The sequence below is a fragment of the Urocampus carinirostris genome, chromosome 7 (genome assembly GCF_059441175.1).
Source record: "Urocampus carinirostris isolate Australia breed hairy pipefish chromosome 7, RoL_Ucar_1.0, whole genome shotgun sequence".
Lineage (NCBI taxonomy): Eukaryota > Metazoa > Chordata > Actinopteri > Syngnathiformes > Syngnathidae > Urocampus > Urocampus carinirostris.
In genome coordinates this window covers 44,982,657-44,995,161 of record NC_142355.1, presented here as the reverse complement: position 1 = coordinate 44,995,161, position 12,505 = coordinate 44,982,657, and the positions used below count along the sequence as shown (strand labels likewise).

General features: G+C 44.1%; 1 pseudogene; it reads right to left on the bottom strand.

Moving 5' to 3' along the window:
* Window positions 1-10,110: 10,110 nt before the first annotated feature.
* On the bottom strand, window positions 10,111-10,200 carry LOC148363432 (U2 spliceosomal RNA; annotated as a pseudogene).
* Between the last annotated feature and the right edge of the window lie 2,305 nt (window positions 10,201-12,505).

Here is a 12,505-nt window from a genome sequence, read left to right as displayed (position 1 = left end):
ATATTGTTTACAGTATCTCCCCGTTTTTTTTGGCCAATTTGTTCCAAAACTACCTACACAGCGCAAACGCAATATTTTTACGACGCAAAGCACTGTGGACTTGTATTACAAAGGAAAGTGATACACAAAGGCTCTGGCTTACTTGCTAAAAATCCTCTTGTGCGTTGGTTGATTTCTCTGGGACATATCCATACGAAAATTCCACAGTTGTATCCATCCATATATACAGTGGGACCTCGGTTATCGGGGTTAATGGGGACCAAAACCACCCGCGATAAGTGAAAATCCGCGAAGTAGCGGCGCACCTTCAAAAAAAAAACAAATATATATATAAACATATATATATATTTTTTTAATTATTCTTTTTTTAGACCCGGTTAATGAGGAACCAAACCACCCGCAAAAAGTGAAAATCTGCGAAGTAGCGACGGTCCTTCAAAAAAAAAAAAAAAAAAAAAAAATCTCATCTCTTCTCATTATCTGCACCGCTTATCCTTATTAGGGTCGCGGGGGAGCTGGAGCCCATCCCAGCCATCGCCGGGCAGTGGGCAGGGGACACCCTGAACTGGTTGCCAGCCAATCACAGCTGCAAATCACATTAGTTCTCGCAGCTTGCTGCGTTCTTCATCAACGCACGAGCCGAGTGATCCACCGCTAAGAGTCGTACAGCTGGGCGATTTTAAGTCTGCCTCGGACGATCGGAGACAAATTCACAACAGGGTTTTTACTTGGGCCGCACCGCGGGTGCCGTTCGGTCGTTCCCGCGAGCGAGCCCCTAACCCGCGGCGCGGGTACTTTTGGGCGCGACACCGACAGTTACGGGGGTCCCGCGCATGTCTGCTGCCCTTCGCCCGCCGCAGGCAGACGACCGCCTGTAGTCGGGCCGCGCTACTGGGGTCGTCGGACGAGCGGGCTCCCCCCAGTTATGGGGATAGCCCGATTACGCCCGCCGCCTTTTCTCGCATCGCGCCGTGTGACGCCGCGTCCGCCAAACTTGCTCGACACCCCCCCCCCTTTCCCATCCAGCTGGCCGCCTTATCCCGCGTCTGCTGACGTTCCGCCGAAAAAACTTTTTTTTTTTTTCTAACCATTACAGACCGCGAAGCTCTGAAGCCGCAAACGTCGAACCGCGAAGTAGCGAGGTCCCACTGTAGTGCAATTCCATGTTTTTTGCAAGCCACGCATGAGCACAACTTGTAAACAGATGGGATGAAGCAATAGCGCACATATTTAAAGCGACAGAAAAGAAGCATGGTACTTTGTTGATTTGGAGAGTGACAAAAATGAATGAATCCCTTTAGTTATTGTTTAAAGTTAAATGTGGAAACGTCCATACACAAAAATATGTCGCTCGCCCTTTCCCCGTTGATTGGATTGCTCGCATACGGCACGTATACGGAGTTATTCGGATGTCAGTAAGCATATAAATAATTCGTTTGGATTATTCCAAAAATCAGTTTCTGACGGAGGTGGTTAGAGTAGCAAAATATTTCACTTGAGTAAAAGTACAGTTACTTCAGAGTAATATTACTCAAGTAGAAGTAAAAAGTAGTCATCCAAATCCTTACTTAAATAAAAGTAAAAAAGCACTTTGTAAAAAAAACTACTCAATAACTCAGTAACTGTAGCATTGTCTTTTTTTTCAAACAACTATTCAATCGATCATAAAATCATCAAAGTCCGTCCATTCAACAATAGGTTACATTCAATTAAAAATAGATTAAAATAATCATGGTTGATTCAAGTAGTTTAATAACCAAAACAATTATAATAGTATAAATCAAAGGAATCAATTAAGCACAAGTAGCACATTTAAAGGCCAAGTAATTTTTAACAGGCCCTGCAAGTAGAACAACAGGCTAGCCTAAGCATTGGCACCCCAAAATGTTGAAAGAACCATATTGGACAGAAAAAACAAATTGGTCAGGAGCAGCAAAAGTTAAAGGCTCATATAAGCCTTATAATGAACAAACACATGCTGTATGTATCTATATTAGCCTCTTGTGAAAATGACCAAGTTGGATGCAGCACATGCTGAGGAGAATGACGTGACTGTTGCATGATACCGCCTCAAGTTATTTTTAATGAAGTACGGAATGTTTAATTGTTATGATAAAATTAAAGAAATGCAATTAAGAAATCCAATCTTCGATGCCGTTTTTATTCTCAGAATATGAAAAAAAAAGCCAACAAAAAGAGTGAAATAAAATTTTACTTGCATTTATAAAAATAAATCAAAATCACATTCTGTGGAGTTATTTTTTCTTCTTTTACCTTTTGGTCCGGGAAGCACGGCAGCGCAGTGGTTAGCGCGTGTGCGGCACAGTTCTGAGGTCATGAGATCGAACCTTCCTGTAAGGAGTTTGCATGTTCTCCCCGTGCTTGTGTGGGTTTCCTCCGGGCACTCCGGTTTCCTCCCACATTCCTCTGTGTGCCCTGCGACCGGCTGGCAACCGGTTCAGGGTGTCCCCTGCCCACTGCCCGGACATAGCTGAGATGGGCTCCAGCACCCGTGCGACCCTACTGAGGATAAGCGGTGCAGACAATGGATAGATGGATGGACCTTTGGTTCCACACCAAGCTGGTTTGCTTTTAAAACAGCCACCTGCTTGGTATGTGACGCTGCCACTTTAAAAGGGGCTCGGGCGGCACAGTGGTTCTCACTAGAGAGATAAAAAAGCAAGCGAAAGATTCAGGGAAATGCGCTACGTACGTGGAGGGGATTTAAGTTACTTAGAGCGGCTTCAATGCAGGCTAATGTAGCTGAGTTAGAGTAATGTTTCTTCTTCACAAATCTTCTCAAGTAAAAGTAAAAAGTTCGGTGATTTAAAAATACTCTCAGAAGTAATGTTACTACCAACCTGTGGATTTTGATTCCTCTCATGCAAGACATACTCAATGATATGCATCAAGAAACATCAAGCAGGGAGAAATTCTGCCTCCCTACTGCCAGGAAACAGAAGGCAGTTCTCCGATTGCGAGTTTACTGGTGCTTGTTGAGTGACGCTGTAGTTCCGCGAACTTATTGACAGAGAATCTCTGCGTTGCACAGACAATGTGAAAGTTGGACTGCAAAATAGTGATGGAGTACAGTAACACAGTTTACGTCAGTAGATTCTCAATTGTAACATGTGTTAGGGGGCCCTCCAGGTTTATGTTTGTGAACTCGGATGAGTGTATGTTTTCTGCCAAAGTGACACTTGAGGCCATATCAGTTGACCTTGTTTCAGGAATACAGACTTGGAGAGGCTAAAACTGGCAGTGGGGAGGGGGGGTGCTTGGGGAATGCAAAGAAGTAAAATGAATCCAAAAAGCTTCCAGGAAAGAGAAATGCTCTTAATACTGTGAAAATGACCGAGGCTGATGAAGTACAACAGTGATCATCCGGTGAAGTCCTTTTCAAGGGCGATTTTAATCTGACGTAACTTTATATCTATAAAGGATGATCTACTTGAGCAAACTACTGAAGCGAGGATTGTTTCTAAGCAGAGTACAGACTTACGAACAAGATACGTTCCGGACGATCGTTCGTAAATTGAATTTGTTCGTAAGTTGCTATATTTTGTATGGAATGTATCTTTAAGGTTTATATGTTTAGGTAGTATGTTTAAGGCTTGTATAAGTAACCTATACTCTTTTGTACTTACAAATAAACTAATAAAATAATATGCTCAATAAAGATAAATAAAGTTAAGTTAAACTTACTTTTGGAAGATGAGCTTCAAGACTTCCTCCTCCGTGGTAGAAAAGTGGCCGGAAAAAGCGATCCAACCATTTTCTCAACCGCTAAAAGCTTTCTTATTGAACTTTCATTTAAAAAGAAACGGTTTGACTCTTCTTCACACTATACACCAACTACATTGAATGGATGCACGAGACATTAAACAATAGAAATGTAAAAATTCTTAGCGCGCTGGAGATACAGTATCGTATGTTTACACACAAACTAGGAAAAGGAAGCCGGATTTCTTCTCCGGGGTGGATGCAGGGTGATCTCTCACAGTGCGGCAGAAGCACTACAGTACGGTCCTGTACTCAGAAAAAGGTGCACAATACAAAATCTAACTTACAGCAATGTCCGGATACTTTTTGACATCCCTAAAAAAAATGTTCGTATCTACCGTTTTTCGTAGCTCGAATTTTTGTAAGTAGGGGAGCGTCTGTATTTGTAGCACGAGGGTTGAGCCTAAATGACCTATGGCTAAGCCCTGCCCCCTTTACTCACTCGGACAAATATTCTGTGAAGATAGCTATGGCAAGTGTTACAGTAGGAGACAATTTGCATTAGGAATTTGATGCTTTTTGAGCCCAGAAAGATTATATAACATTGCAAAGTCAACAAAAGAGCCTGAACTATGCATTGAAAGGTTATATATTAATGATTTCATCATTAAGAAGGTCGATGAAAAGTTTCATATAGCATAAGTCTAAGCTGCATATTTTCCCTGGACAAGCCTTTTTACCCTCGGTAGGATACCAGGCATGCCTCTCTGTTAGTTTGGGGCTAGAGTGTTTACGTTAAATCATTCAGCTAACATTGCCAACATTTGTTATCTTAGTACAGGTAAGTTAAAGAAGCTATGTTTCAAATGTTAACGTTACTATTACTAGAGCCCTTCAGACAACAGCTAGCAGTCACTTATAATTACCAAAGTACAAAAAGTAGCACATAACAGCAACAAAGTGACGTAATGTATAATGCAAGGGCTACCATTACTAGGGTCTGTCTAACATTAGAGATGTTAACGTTTTAAATAACTTTGGTTTTCTCCCCAATAAAATGACAATATAATGCCTCAAATACTATGTTGGCGTAGCTTAGAACAGATGCAGACATCCTTTTTAACTTCCTCTACGTTTATTTGGTGCTGTGGTCGACGCATAACTTTATCCAAAGCAGAGGCTTGTCTCGATTTAGACGTAGCTTGGGAAAGGGTAAAAAATACACCCCATCACTCAGCCTCTCAGGATACCTCGTATCAGAATTGCCTGTACTCCATGCCTTGCACTCTGTTTGACCATTTTAAAGTTTTGAATGTGAGAAAAAACACTGAAAAACAAAAAAACTGAGGAACGGCAATGTGTTTTATTGGACGTGGTAGCTGAGATCGTCTGAGTGTATTGAGTTGGCAATGCGCACTGGATTGGCAATAGCGTTTGAGGGCGGGGCTTACCCATTGGTCAATTGACACCTAATAAAGCACATTCCCAATGTTGTGTGAAATGAATCAACCCCTAAATCACACCCTACACGACATGAAGTGGTTGGTTTGACAACAGCAAGAAAATATTTCAAGAAAGTAAATTGCATGTTGTTGTTTTTGAGTTTGTTTTCATGGAAGTATTGTAGTAAGAAAGAATTAATAAATCCTCCCACCTGTCTATGGATGATTATGCACAAGCAATCCTGAATGGTCCCATTTAAATATGCATACGTGTCAGCTGCTTTTAAAGATATTTTTTGGTCTGCCGGGATTGCAAGCGAATGAATCTATTTGCCAGCAGCCTTCTTGTTTTCCTCACAGTTTCTTATCCTTGCACTGAAGGGAAAGTGCTCCCTCTTGGGTCCCCACCATCTTTTGGAACATATACCTCACCTTCTGCCTTAGTTACGATTATTAAAATGATTGTAAATTAGTTTGAAACAACAGACTTTTTCAATTAAAATATGTTGATGAGTGACTTAAAAAAAAAAAAAAAGAAAAAACAAATTATATTACAAATGGCTTTCCTTTTATTTTTGTACGTATGTGCTGTGCACAGCAGTGGACTGTATTCCAGAAATGGTAATAAAATATATTTTTTAAAAGCGGGTGTGATGGTATCAAGTTTCCGTGTTTGGCTTTGATAAACATGTGAAAACACACTCAGAATAAAGATAAATCTATGAAGGACCAAACATACCTTGTATAGAAATAAATGTATAGATACATGGTAAATGGTCGCATTTAAATAGCACTTTTTAATTCACTGAAGACCTGCCAAAGCAATTTACAATGAACTTCACATTTAACACACATACACACACACACACACACACACACACACACACACACGCACACACATACCCGATGGCCAGAGGCAGCCATGCAAGGCCTCAACCTTCAGGGTTCAGTGTCTTGCCAAAGGACACTTTGACATTTACTTGGAGGAGCCTGGGAATTTAACCTGTGACCATTCGGTCCCAAGATGAAAACTCCTGAGCTACTGCCGGCCCATAGAATACCTTGAAATACCTATAAATATACGCCCTATAAATACATTACCATAAACAAATCATAAAATATATACAGTGCCATAAAGTATTTGCCCCTTCCTGAATTCTCTATTTTTCTCATATTTATCACCCACAAAGGTTTCAGATCAGGTACGAGAGATTTATCCCTCCTTGATAAATCACAAACTAACTTGACCAACCTTGGGAAATCTAAGTTTAATTCCGAAGGCTATATGCAAAATGGATTGCCACCATCAGTATTGAATGACAAATTAACTTAAATTGAATCTGTTAGACAAAAGTAAGTAGGCTACAAAATTTCAATAACACAATTGGCATGCCACATTTTAAAGAAATTCCAGAAGAAATTAGAAAAATCAATTACCATTGTTAAGTCTGCAAAAGTTCGCAAAGCCATTTCCAAGGTAGGGCTCCAGCGAACCATTGTCAGAGCCATTTTCTAAAAATGGAGACAACTGGGAACAAGGGCAAAACTTTCGAGGAGTAGTCGACCAACTAAGATCACTCTAAGAGTGCAACAACGGCTCGTCCAGGAGGTTACAAAAGAACCTCTGTAAACATTCAGGGACCTGCAGGCCTCGCTGGCCTCAGTTAAGGTAAGTGATCATGACTGCACTATACAGGCCAAAATAGGCATCCTTGGGAAACCTCCCAGGGGAAAACCACACGAAAGAACAGAAGAGTTGTCATACATTTGCAAAAAAAGCATCCTTATTTTTCTCTAGACTTTTAGAGAAATATTCTGTGGACTGTTTAGTCAAAAATTTAACTGTTTTGGAAGGTGTGCAGCTCTTTACTTCTGGTGTAAAAATGGCACAGCATTAGACAAAAAGAACACAACACCGACAGTAAACCAGGGTGGTGGCAGTGTGATGGTCTGGGGCTGCTCTGCTGCCTCAGGACCAGAACAACTTACTGTGGTTGACTTAATAATTAATTCTGGTTTTACCAGAAGATCTCGAAAGAGATCGTCCGGCCATCAGTTTGTGCCCTCAAACCTAATCATGCACCCTGGATCATACAGCAGGACAATAATCCAAAACACAACAGCAAGTCCACCAATGGCTCAAAAATCAAACCAAAAGGAAAGTTCTGGAGTGGCCAAGTTAAAGTTCGGATCTTAATCCAATTGAGATGCTGTGGTGAGACGGACAGTTAATGCTAGAAAGAAGAAGAAAGAAGAGTTGGCCAATATTCCTCAAAAGCATTGTGAGGGACCAATTATCATAATTTCTATATCTCTGTTATCGCTGCCAAAGGTGGCCCAACTCGTTATTAGGTTCAGGGGCTATTTACTTTTTCACATAGGGCCGGATATGTTTTGATTTTATTTAGAGCGCACCTGATTATAAGCCGCACCCACCACTTCTTGAGCGATTTGACACTTTTGTACTTAGACAAGCCGCACCCATGTATTAGCCGCGGGCACCTGCAGTAAAACCTGCGACAATGCCAAAAGTTTAACACGGGCCAGGCTATAAGTTCCATAATTGTAACTTCTTTTTTTTGTGGTTTGAACAAATTTATTGACACTAATAACAGAAAACAATCATGACAATCTCAACAGCAATTAACAGCAAACACAATGTGAGGTTTGAACAACCCTTCTCGAAAGTCTTAATAGCAATCAAGCATATTCACAATTTCATTATATAACATCTTTGTTAGTGTCAATAGATCCGTCCAGGCCAAAGTCGATTGTTTTTGGTCTGAACAAATCCACCGACACCAACAGCAGCAAAACAAACACGACAATCTCAACAGCCATCAAGCACATTCACAATTTTGTTATATCTGACAATATGACGTGACGATATGACGTTTTAACATTTTTTCCTGACATTTTCAACATCAATTAAACAATTTCAGAGATATTATCTTTTAACAGTAGTTAACCAACATGTAAAGGGCAATGCTATTGTGCAAGGGCATAGCTCTAACATTCCCACCCTCCCAAGCAGCATCCTTCCAGTCCTCTGTGTGGGTCCTCTCCCTTCTTACTTCTACTTTCCACAACCCAGGCCGTTGCTGCCGGGACCCCCACAGTGTAGCTCCAGTTCCCCCCTCTGGGTGGGTGCAGACGATTCTTCTTTATGGCTGCGTCCTAGGCCCGCCGCTCGCAGATTGTATGGTATCTGCAGCCATTTGGAGCACAGCCACGGGGGGGATCTGCCTGCACCTCCATACCAGCAGGTTTCTGGAGGTCCAGATGGCGTCCTTGATGGCGGCGAGAGTGAGCCAGTCCCTGGCAAAGTCGTTCCGAGACCTCCTCGACCGACTCACCCCGTAAAGCACGTACTGTGCATCAGGGACCTCCCCTGTTGGCAAGTCTGGGAACTTTCCTAGTTGGTCGGCCATTGTCCACAAGTCCTCGGCAGCGTTGCACTCACAAAAAAGGTGCCTTACCGACTCCTGGGCGCTGACATTCCTTGGTGGTGCATTACGGCTCTGACTGGGAGAACCTCATGAGCCACCATCCATGACAAGTGTCGAAGTCTGTTTGGGAGGGCAGGATGATTCACGTTGCTCCAAACCGTTGTAGGTTCGCCAAACGCAAGCCCCCGCACAGGACTTACTGTTGCTCGCTCTTGCACAATAGCAATAAGGGCCCTGTGGTTTTGTAAAGTGTGACATTCTTGTTTCCAAATCAAACTTCTTTAAAAAATCCCGAATAAAGGGATGTGTTGGTGGCAAGTTAAATGAAACTGGAATCAAACGATTGTTTGGTTCAAGCTTTAGCTTCCGCAAATATGAGCCCATCCAAAACCGGGTCATCGCTTGACTTTTCGGGTTGTTGGGTGGGCCCACAGCGTTTTGGAAGTGGAGAGAGACATTTTTGCTAACCCAGGAGAAGCTGAAGGTCAGGCATTCCTTTCCCCCTTTTTCCTTTTTCTTTTTCATTGTATCTCTTTTTATCCTTTCCCACTTTGAGCCCCAGACAAAGCGAAAGATGGCTCGGTCCAGTTGTAACAGCACGTTTCTTTTGGGCATAAAAACTAAAATGATTGACAAAAGCAGTGGGAGGATGATCGCTTTGATGATTAGGACCTTCCCCTCTATTGTCAGTTTTCTTAGTGACCAAAAAACGAGTCTTTGCTTAACTTTCCTTGTCACGTCATCCCAGTTTTTTTTTTTTTTTGGTTTGAACAAATTTATTGACACTAATAACAGAAAACAATCATGACAATCTCAACAGCAATTAAGCACATTCACAATATTATATTTCAATATGACTTTTTTAACAGCAAGCACAATGTGAGGTTTGAACAACCCGAAAATCTTAATAGCAATCAAGCATATTCACAATTTCATTATAACATCTTTGTTAGTGTCAATAGATCCGTCCAGGCCAAAGTCGATTATTTTTGGTCTGTGGTTTGAACAAATTTATTGACACTAAAAACAGAAAACAATCATGACAATCTCAACAGCAATTAAGCACATTCACAATATTATATCCCAGTTGGTGGGGGGGAATTTTTTAATGGTTATTGTTCTGTCTTCTCTATTCATTTTTCATTATCCGTTACCGGTCAGTTCATAATACGCTGCAAAGCCTAGGAGCCGGGACTCTTACTCTCAGCCAAAAGGCCAAGCTAAGGTCCTAGCCTTAAAGCCTTGCTGCGATCATTGCAAATGCACCGTTCCCGGAGGTACTGCAATACCGGGCCGATGCGTGGAGTGGACAGAGCAAGCTCAAGGGGTTTTGGGGGTTTTAAGGGTTATTGTTCTATCTTCGTTATTCATTATCCATTATCCGTTATCAGTCAGTTCATTATACGCTACAAAGCCTAGGAGCCGGTACACTTACTCTCAGCCAAAAGGCTAAGCTAAGGTCCTAGCCCTAAAGCCTTGTTGCGATCATTGCGAATGCACCGTTCCCGGAGGTACTGCAATACCGGGCCGATGCGTGGAGTGGACAGAGCAAGCTCTTATTCCATCTCCGGAATGCAAAAATCAAAAGACCAAGCTAAGGACCTGGTTTTGTTTAATACTCAGTTCAACAACCACAGCCGACACTTGGCCGACACATCTAGATTATCAAGACCAGAACCTAGTACACAAATTCAGGACCATAGTTGGAATCACAGATAGAAAATGATACCCGTAATTAAGGTATGAAGCAGACTTGTAAAGTCGGGGTCCCGTTGAAAGTACTCAGAGGAAACAAAATGTATATTTCCAAAGTTAAGGGTGGGAAACATATATATCCACTATTGTCCGCTGCGACAACAGACAGATCTACCGGTAACTCAGCTTTACCACATTTCCCATCAGCTCGCGTTTGCTCTGCCCCTTATTTTTGATTCATCCGTAGAACACATAACAGAATAAATCTCTAAAATAAATACATTACAAAAATATACAGTTGCAAATACATATTTTACATGGTTACACATATTTACGAAGAAAGACGGTACACCGAGAGAGTTTTCAGGCCGCAGGGCTGAACATTTGGGAAAAAAGTAGCGGCTTATAGTCCGGAATTTAATGTAATCAATATTACAAAACTGCGTTTGTCACGATCGCCCATTGCCCTCACCTGTGCCCGGTCGTTTGGCACCATCGGCTGCTTGTTGCCTGATCTGCTCGCCTCCTATTTTAACTCAATGCTCCCAGTCACTCCTGGTCAGTCCATCAACAAACCACTGCACTTGCAAGGCAAGCATTTTGACTCTGTCATCCGGTATCAATCCCACCTGTGCTGTCCTCACCTGTATCATGTTCGTGTATCCTGCATCCGGTATCGATCCCGTCCGTTCGGTATCTTGCTCTTGCATCCTGTATCGATCCCATCCTGTCCGATATCCTGCTCATGTCTCCGGTATCCATCCGGTCAGTCCATCCTGTCAGGTATCCTGCTTGTCTTCCTGTATCCGGTATCGATCCTGTCTGTCCTGTTCTGTCCGATATCCCGCTCGTGTATCCAGTATTGATCCCGTCTGTCCCGTCCTGTGTGGTATCTTGCTTGTGCATCCTGCAAACTGTATCTGCCTGCCCGACTCGTCCATCTGCCTGCTCGACTTGTCTGTCTGCTTGCCCAACACGCCCGTCTGCCCGCCCAACACGACCGTCTGCCTGCCTGACTCGATGCCTGCCTGCCCGCCCAACACGCCCGTCTGCCTGCCCGTCTGCCTGCTCGTCGGCGTGCCTGACTTGACGCCCGTCAGCCCGCCTGGCTCGACACCCATCCACCCGCCTGACTCGATGCCCATCCGGCTGCCTGTTGGCCCTGTCCGCCTGACTCGATGCCCGTCTGCCCGCCTGACTCGACGCCGATCTGCCCGCCTGGCTTGACGCCCGTCTGACTCGAAGCCCGTCTGCCCGCCTGACTCGACGCCCGTCTGCCTACCCATCAGCCCGCCTGACTCGACGCCCGTCTGCCTACCCGTTGGCCAGCCTGACACGACGCCCGTCGGCCCGCCTGACACGATGCCCGTCTGCCAGCCTGCGGCGCCTGCCTGCCCGCTCAGCCTCTTCCTGGTTTGGTTCTTGCCACGCTTCCAGATGGTGAGGTAGGGCCACCTTCCTCTGGGGCATCGGTCCAGTCTGAAGAGTACTGTATTTTGTTTTTTGGGAATTCTAGAGCTGTCCCTTGTGTGTGTGTTGGGGGGGGGTGGGGGGGGGGGGGCTGGGGGGCTATGTCACGATTGCCCATTGCCCTCACCTGTGCCCGCTCATTTGGCACCAGCTGCTGCTCGTCGCCTGATCGTCTCTCCTCCTATTTAGACTCAGTGCTCTCATTTACTCCTGGTAAGTCTCTCAACAAACCTCTGCACTTGCAAGGCAAGCATTATGTCCGGTATCCTGCTCGTGTATCCAGGATCGGGTATCGATCCCGTTCGTCCAGTCCGGTCTGGTATTTTGCTCGTGCATCCGGTATCGATCCCGCCTGTCCCGTCATCACCTGTATACTGCTCGCGTATCCTGCTCGCGTATCCTGCATCCGGTATCGATTCCGTTTGTCCTGTCTGGTATCCTGCTCGTATTTCCTGCATCCGGTATCGATCCCGTTCTGTCCGGTATCTTGCTCGTATCTTGCTCGTGCATCCTGTATCCGGTATCGATCCCATCCTGTCCGGTATCCTGCTCGTGTCTGGTATCCTGTATCCGGTATTGATCCCGTCCATCCCGTCCTGTCCGGTATACTGCTCGTGTCTGGTATCCTGTATCCGGTATTGATCCCGTCCATCCCGTCCTGTCTGGTATCCTGATTGTTTCCAGTATCGATCCCGTCTGTCCCATCCTGTCCGGTAATTTGCTTGT